This window comes from Octopus bimaculoides, chromosome 1 (assembly GCF_046866305.1).
Source record: "Octopus bimaculoides isolate indiv1 chromosome 1, ASM4686630v1, whole genome shotgun sequence".
In the NCBI taxonomy this organism is placed as follows: Eukaryota; Metazoa; Mollusca; class Cephalopoda; order Octopoda; family Octopodidae; genus Octopus; species Octopus bimaculoides.
The window spans coordinates 49,204,497-49,212,888 of record NC_142928.1 but is presented as its reverse complement, the minus strand read 5'-3'; positions in this window follow the sequence as shown (position 1 = coordinate 49,212,888).

The following is an 8,392-nucleotide window of genomic DNA, read 5'->3' as shown; positions in this document are numbered from 1 at the left end:
ATATATATATATATATATATATATATATATATATATATATATATATATATATATATATATATATATATATATATATATATATATATATATATATATATATATATATATATATATATATATATATATATATATATATATATATATATATATATATATATATATATATATATATATATATATATATATATATAGTATATATATATATATATATATATATATATATATATATATATATATATATATATATATATATATATATATATATATATATATATATATATATATATATATATATATATATATATATATATATATATATATATATATATATATATATATATATATATATATATATATATATATATATATATATATATATATATATATATATATATATATATATATATATATATATATATATATATATATATATATATATATATATATATATATATATATATATATATGAATATATGTAGATATATTCATATCTGCTAAAGTACTTTTTATAGCTGCAGGAGTGGCTGTGTGGTAAGCAGCTTTCTTACCAACCACATGGTTCCGGGTTCAGTCCCACTGCGTGGCACCTTAGGCAAGTGTCTTCTACTATAGCCTCGGGCCGACCAAAATATTGTGAGTGGATTTGGTAGACAGAAACTGAAAGAAGTTCGTCGTATACATGTATATATATATATGTGTGTTTGTATGTCTTTGTTTCCCTCCAGCATCACTTGACAACCGATGCTGGTGTGTTTATGTCCCCGTAACTTAGCGGCGGTTCGGCAAAAGTGACCGATAGAATAAGTACTAGGTGTTGATTTGCTCGACTAAAGGCGGTGCTCCAGCATAGCCGCAGTCAAATGACTGAAACAATTAAAAGAGTAAAAGAGTATATATATATATATATATATATATTCATACAATCCAAGAAATTTAGGTGTTGTAATTTGTCACTAGAAGTCCTTTTTAACTTTTCTTCCTGATATGACATAATATGCTATATGTGTTTATATATTGGTTTTATTGTTCTGTCATCTTAGTTGAATAATAAACAGGTAAATTGGCATAATACAATGTCTACACATTGATGAGTACCACATATTCTACTGCATTTTCTTATTGTTATATATATTCATATATATATATATATATATATATATATATATATATATATATATATATATATATATATATATATATATATATATATATATATATATATATATATATATATATATATATATATATATATATATATATATATGTATGTAAGTATGTATGTATATATATAAATGTATATATTCATATAATAGCATAAATAATATATAAATATATGCATTTATCCATACATATATGTACATACCTACATCTATATGCGTACATACATGCATATATGGGTACAGGACATCACAAAAAGTGTTAAATACAATGAGAAACGAAAACATAAAGACGAAAACAGAAAATGAACTTTTTTCGAACAACGAAAAAAGAATCAGAGTAACGTGACATGCAACGTAAACAATATGTCCCGTCTTCAGTTGTCCCTGTTTCATATATTCATATATATATATATATATATATATATATATATATATATATATATATATATATATATATATATATATATCACGTAATCTTATGAGTTCTCTCTGATTTTACCATTTTTAAATTTGATGATAGTTAATAGTATTTTAGAATGTCTAATGGAATTTAAAATTATTTCTATTCATTTCTGTAGATTTAGACTAATAAAACGTTATTGTACAGAATATAAAAAAAAATAATAATTTATTTGATTAAGACCCTTTCTAACATGGAAGTATCCAAAGAGCCTTTAAGGCAAATACTGCTTTATGAGTAGAAAAAAGGAAACTCTGCAATGGAAGCCTCTCGAAACATGCACTCAGTTTATGGGAAAGAATGCTTGAATGAAAGGACTTGCAGAAGATTGTTTGCAAAATTCAGAAGTGGAGATTTCAGCCTTCAAGATGAAGATAGAACAGGATGTCCAGTTGAGTTTGATGATAAGCTCCTTAGGGCATTACTTGAAGAAAATCGTGCATTATCAGTTGAAGAATTGGCAATAAAGCTTAGTTCCAACCATACAAACGTTCTTCTCTCTATCTGATGGGATTGCAAAGGTGTGATTCTCTTTGAATTGTTACCAACTAGTGCAACAATCAATGCTCAAGTTTACAGTCAGCAATTAGAGCGTTTGAACCAAGCTTTGTAGAAAAAATAAAGACACACTTTAGTGAATCGAAAAGGAGTGATGTCTCATGAGGACAATGCGCGACTCCACACTGCAAAGATCACATCACAGAAGATCGAAGGGCTTGGTTGGGAAAAATTCCTCATGAATCTTATTCTCCCGATCTTGATCCTACCATTTGTTTCGTAGTCTACAGAATCATTTGGTGGACATAACTTTCACAAGCCAGGAGGAGTTCGTAACTTACATTTCAGAGTTCTTCGCTTTCAAACCAAAAGTGTCTTACATTGATGGGATTAAGAAGCTTGTAAATAGACGGACGGAAGTCATAGATAATCAGGGAAAGTACACTGATGATTAAATTTTCAAATTAAATATAACATTTGATCACTTGTTTTATTTATTCAAAATTCGGACAGAACTTATGGGAAGACCTGATAGTGAAAGGTTTATTTGCCAATGTAACGTGACTGTCCTGATTAGGGCGAATATTACTACATTTTAACTCCAGGTAAATATTTTTTCTAGCTGGCTATTAACGTACTAACTGCGTCCTTACACTTCGAACAAGGAGCTAGATTCCCCACTCAACTTAAAGCGAAATCTGTGTACCAATGTTTTGTGGGTTCTTTCCCTTCATCAGCACAGAATATGTTCAAAGTATATACCGTTACGCGATCAGTGTCTCTGTGACACGTTGGTAAATAGAACTTACGCTAAAGTATAGTTGCTGCATGTCTCTCGTTCGAGATTTAGAAGCAAAAGTTTTTCTATATATATATAGTGTTGACTCGATATATATGTTTTCGATTCCAGTCTACCATAACTTTCTTGATTGACGATATTCACACCAGACAGTAAAATAATGGAGAGGAGGAGTATTTCTCGGAGTATTCCTGCTGTAACTAAAATAGGTTTAGTTATAAATATTTAATATGCTTCATCCTCAGAATTGTCTAATTAGATATAATCTTTAAATATATTTCTATTTGTAGAATTGCTTTCTAGTTACCCATGGTGTGTAATTGCATCCAAGTTAGTGAAGCACAAGTAGCTACCGGCAAGAAATGAAGAAATGCAATATTAGCTGCCTTAGTACATATTTATTCAAACATAATGCATAATATATGTGTACTAGTTGTACACACTGAAAGACAAATCAGATTTTTCAGCCTCTTTGCTGAAAATAATTTGTTTTCCCGAAATTGATTTATTTCAGTTTTATTGCAATTAAACCGTTATTATGCTTTACGAATGCAGGTAAGAGCGCAGTATTTGTTGTAGGAATAGCTATTTGTTTAAAAGTAGCTATTTGTTTCAGATACTTCCTGTCGGGGATACAGTAACGTATTTTCTCTGGTAGCTACAACAATCTTTGTTCTATTGCTAAGCTTCATTTACTGCAACGATGCTAGGTATTCTTTTGATGAGTTCAGTTGACACTACAACTGCCGAACAGTGAATTTACGTGTCATAATGTGATAAAAAAACAATGGCCAGGAAACAACTAACTGCATATATTTATATCGTCATTAAACCATAAATCCGAAAGAGAAGCACACTCAAAGGTACAAAGCAGTAAGTGCTTTGATAAAGATATTTATGGCCGGCTTATTGGGTTACGTCTTCTAAAACCCTAATGACCGGTAGCCAATATATTTCTTTCAAACTGGAGGAAGTAAAAACAATCCTCGTAGCTTGTTGCTGCAACTGGTGACTAAAATATTTGTACCCGCAAGCCGACAGGGTGAATCCTTGATAACGGTCTAAGGGAGACAATCACTTGCGGTATACATTTCTCTTTTGTTTTGTTTTCCTCCACCGGCCATTAGAGACTTGCCAGACGCTATAAAGCTAAGCGCTTTATGGACGCGAAACACTGGGTAACCTCGTACACCGGCCGCAACTATCTTTATCTAATTACGGCTATATGTTTCCTTCCCAAACGCATGATTCCATGTTCAATCCCACCGCGTGGCGTCCTTGACAAGTGTCTCTACTGTAGCCTCGTGTCAACCAAAAGCCTAGTGAGAGGATTTGGTAGGCAGAATCTAAAAGAAGCCTATCTTATATATATATATATATATATATATATATATATCAAACAATAAGCAACACGGATTTCAAAGGTGATTGCAGTACGCACGTTTCATGCTACTTCAATTTATTTAAGTAATGTGAGCATCTGCTGCCGACATCATTTTAAGTGTTATTAATATTCTCGTCTCTTTTTACGAAATCTGTGATAACCATGATTACCACTTGATATTTCTTGTTGATCCTATTTGATGGTAGATTGTCATACTTGCTAGTTTCTTTCACGTTTCAATATATTGTTTTTAAATTTTCAATTATTTCAGCCTTTAGATTTGCGTATTTAAAATTTCCTATCATAGATTCTCTTTCAATTTGCTTCTCTAAACTTGTTTGTTTTGTATTATTTCTGATTCTATGATTCCCTATTTTGTAGGCGTTCAAGAGCTAGGTTGAATCAGAGCTAATATTTAATTTGTTTCTATGCGTGGTTTACATTCACAAAACATTCTGTTTTTCTGTGATTTATCATTTCTCTTTTCTTTATATACTATTTCTTTCAGTTGCCTTCTTTAGATTGCATAATAGATATACAGTATGTATTCTTCCCTATTAACTAATTTTCGCTTTTTTTTTTGTTTTTGAATACAATATTTATTTCCGAGGAATTTTCTCCCCAAATTCATACAAAAATGCAGCTGTACTATTTTTTTCTTTGTGCATCAGTTGGATGGAGGTAGGTGTAGACTGAGAGCGTGAAATAAGCATTCAGAAGTTGATGCTTTAGAGTTATTTCCTTTACGGTGTTGGTTCTTTAAACTGCTGCCCTTCATTGAAGCCGGCTACAACTTTTTTTTCTGTCTGTATGGTAATTTGCATAATGAACAGAATACGCATTATTCCATTTTTAGACTGGAGCTGAATGATATCACTTTATTTGAATTATCTGTTACACATGGTCTAAATTGGTCTCACGTTCATACGAATTGTTCTCTATTCCCTTAATTTGTTCAGAGGTAGTGTAAAAAACTGGTCATTACAGATGCTATTTAAGGAATTAAACATGTTAGATATACATATATATGAACATATTTATATCAATTTTTTTCTGTAGGTTTATCGTAATACCGGTATAGTTTCAATTCTATGTATAAAATTCTATGTATAACATTTTATGTAAATTCAATTCTATGTATAAAAGCCCATAGCCTTATCGTAATAATGGATATTTTTCTCCTCTGGCTATGACTGGGAAGACAGAGTGGTAGTGTGCAATCTTTTACTTTAACCTTCAGATTTTTGTCTTTGTATCTAATATATGATATAGATTTTAATTACCGGCATTCGTGCTTTATATAGACACTTAGTATTTTGTATACACATAAAGAAATAAAACAATGAGTTAAACCGAACTCAAGCATATACTCTAAACAAAATGAAAGTGAAAGGAATAGAAGTGGTTTCGTGGGATGAGTCAGAATTAATTAGTAAAAGTATGAACTTGCGCGACATAAAGAAAAGAAACGCTAAAAATAAGAACAACGCGCTCACGCTGGATTTAGAGAACATAAAAAAATGACGTATGGAAGATTCTAAATGAGAAACAGGCTTCTTTGGCCAAGGCAAGTTCGAGCTAATTGGATCTTGATATGAATCATTTGACGGAGGAAAACGTATATCGGCGCAGCCTCGAGGTGGTATCAATTAAACCCTCCTTTTTCGAACAGCTACAGAAAAATTTTTATGCATCTGAAAAAAACTGAATAAATTTTCTCGTGATACCTCAAAAAAAAAATGCCGGTACCTATATCCGATATGTGAAATGAGATCCCTTACATCGGGCAAGGGAAGCCAAATGATTACAATATTTGTTGTTCTCCGTCTGCCAAAACACCACATGAAATGTCAAAATACTTTAGTGTGTCGCTAATGTGTCCAAATGCTAATGAAACAATCTTTTGGATGAAGAAAAACGAGGATACAGTGAATGACATGTCATACGAAACTGTCTCTTCATTTTAATGATTTGTAAGTCAATATGGGTCGAAATTATTGTTACATATACTTAGGCGGTTCATAAACAGGCATATAAATTCTCGTGATTCCAGACAATGACGTGATGATTATGGAAATATAAACTGAAATATATGTAGATGGATACATTTTTGGCTGATGTTTTGTGATGAACGCACATCTAATTCCAAATTTAGCAATAAGTGTCATTTAATATATCTCCCCCGATAAGCTATGCGATCTAAAATGAATATAATCAGCAATAGCAATGAGATATTACGGACTACTATTCTCGTGGCTTGAAACAAATTATTTTCGCTGAGAAATTACTGGCATTATGTTCGTGGATTTCCATTTCTGGAGGATGATGCGGATCCAGAGGAATGTGCTATCCACCAAAAAATTTTTATGAAATGTGCGAAAATGACTATTTGGACATTGATCAAATGGCTCCAAATCAGTTACACGGCTATAAGCATTCAAAAACCCTGAAAGAAAGCGTGGCATTTTGTGCTGTTGGATACTGTGTTCGTTTTGTATTGAATAACTAGATGATTAATCGCATACTTTGGTAATAATTTCTTTTCTTCTATATTTGGTCTAAATAGTAATCTCTATATATTCATTCGTATTAGTTATTTTGTAAGCAATCTTTGTGTTATGCTGACCTCTTTATTCGAAAGGAATGATGAGGAACATTGTATACGTGTAGTCTTTAAAACAGAGGAAGGAGTGAAATTGCAACCAAATTAGTACGCGATACACTCTCACAAGTGCTTGTTTTCGGAGTTTTGATATTTCGGTTATGGTTAGATCTAGAGGAGATGCCTTCATTTGTAAATTTATTAACTGCTTCGTATACTTGGCCTTTTTGATGACACTCTATCAATTCTGGTGTTAGTTTTACTCTACGGGACATGGACTAAGTGTTTTTAATTTTAATTGTTGTTACAGAATTAATGTTGATTATTACTAAAGGGTGTTAGAAAGGTATTTCATTGTTCATAATTCCTCCTATTGTTGTTGTCGTCTTCTTCTTCTTCTTCTTCTTCTTCTTCTTCTTCTTCTTCTTCTTCTTCTTCTTCTTCTTCTCCTCCTCCTCCCCCTCCTCCTTCTTCTTCTTCTTCTTCTTCTTCTTCTTCTCCTCCTCTCTTCCTCCTCCTCCTCCTCCTCCTCCTCCTCCTTCTTCTTCTTCTTCTTCTTCTTTCCTTTACTCTTTCAATACTGTTATGCTTTGTCAGTATTGCGAATTTGATAATTTTGGGAGGTACTGTTTGAATTATGCATTTCAGTTAAGGTGCTGAATATAGTTATAATGGTGAAACAACGTACAGGCGCAGGAGTGGCTGTGTGATAAGTAGCTTACTTACCAACCACATGATTCCGGTTTCAGGACCACTGGTTGGCACCTTGGGTGAGTGTCTTCTACTATAGCCTCGGGGCGATCAAAGCCTTGTGTGTGGATTTCGTAGACGGAAACTGAAAGAAGCCCGTCGTATATATGTGTATATATGTATATATATATGTGTGTGTGTGTGTGTGTGTGTGTGTGTGTGTGTGTGTGTGTGTGTGTGTATGTTTGCCTCCAACACCAACATGTCTTGACAACCGATGCTGGTGTGTTTACGTCCCCGTAATTAGCGCTTCGGCAAAATGGACCAATATAATAAGTACTAGGCTTACAAACAATAACACCTGGGGTCGAATGTTTTCAACAAAAGTCAGTGATCCAGCAGAGCCGGAGTCAAGTGACAGAAACAAGTAAAAAAAAAAAAAAAAAAGAACTCTCTTGGGGGCCGTAAATATTTAAACAATGAAATAAACGCATATATGCACCCTCGTATGTATTCGATTTCTCGACGCAATGCATTTAGTTTTAATTTGCTTATACATTAATGCATGTTATGAATTGTATATATTTCAAGCGGCTGAAGCGACCAATTAATGAATATGTTGTACAACGCCAATGCAAAAGTGTGCATCTTTGATTGTATGTACGTTCATATACATAATCACACAAAAATATGTATTTATACCTGCATTAACACATACGCACATACACACACATATATATACACCCACACCCATATATGTCCACACACATATGCACATTTTTGAGTGAGTGTGTACGTG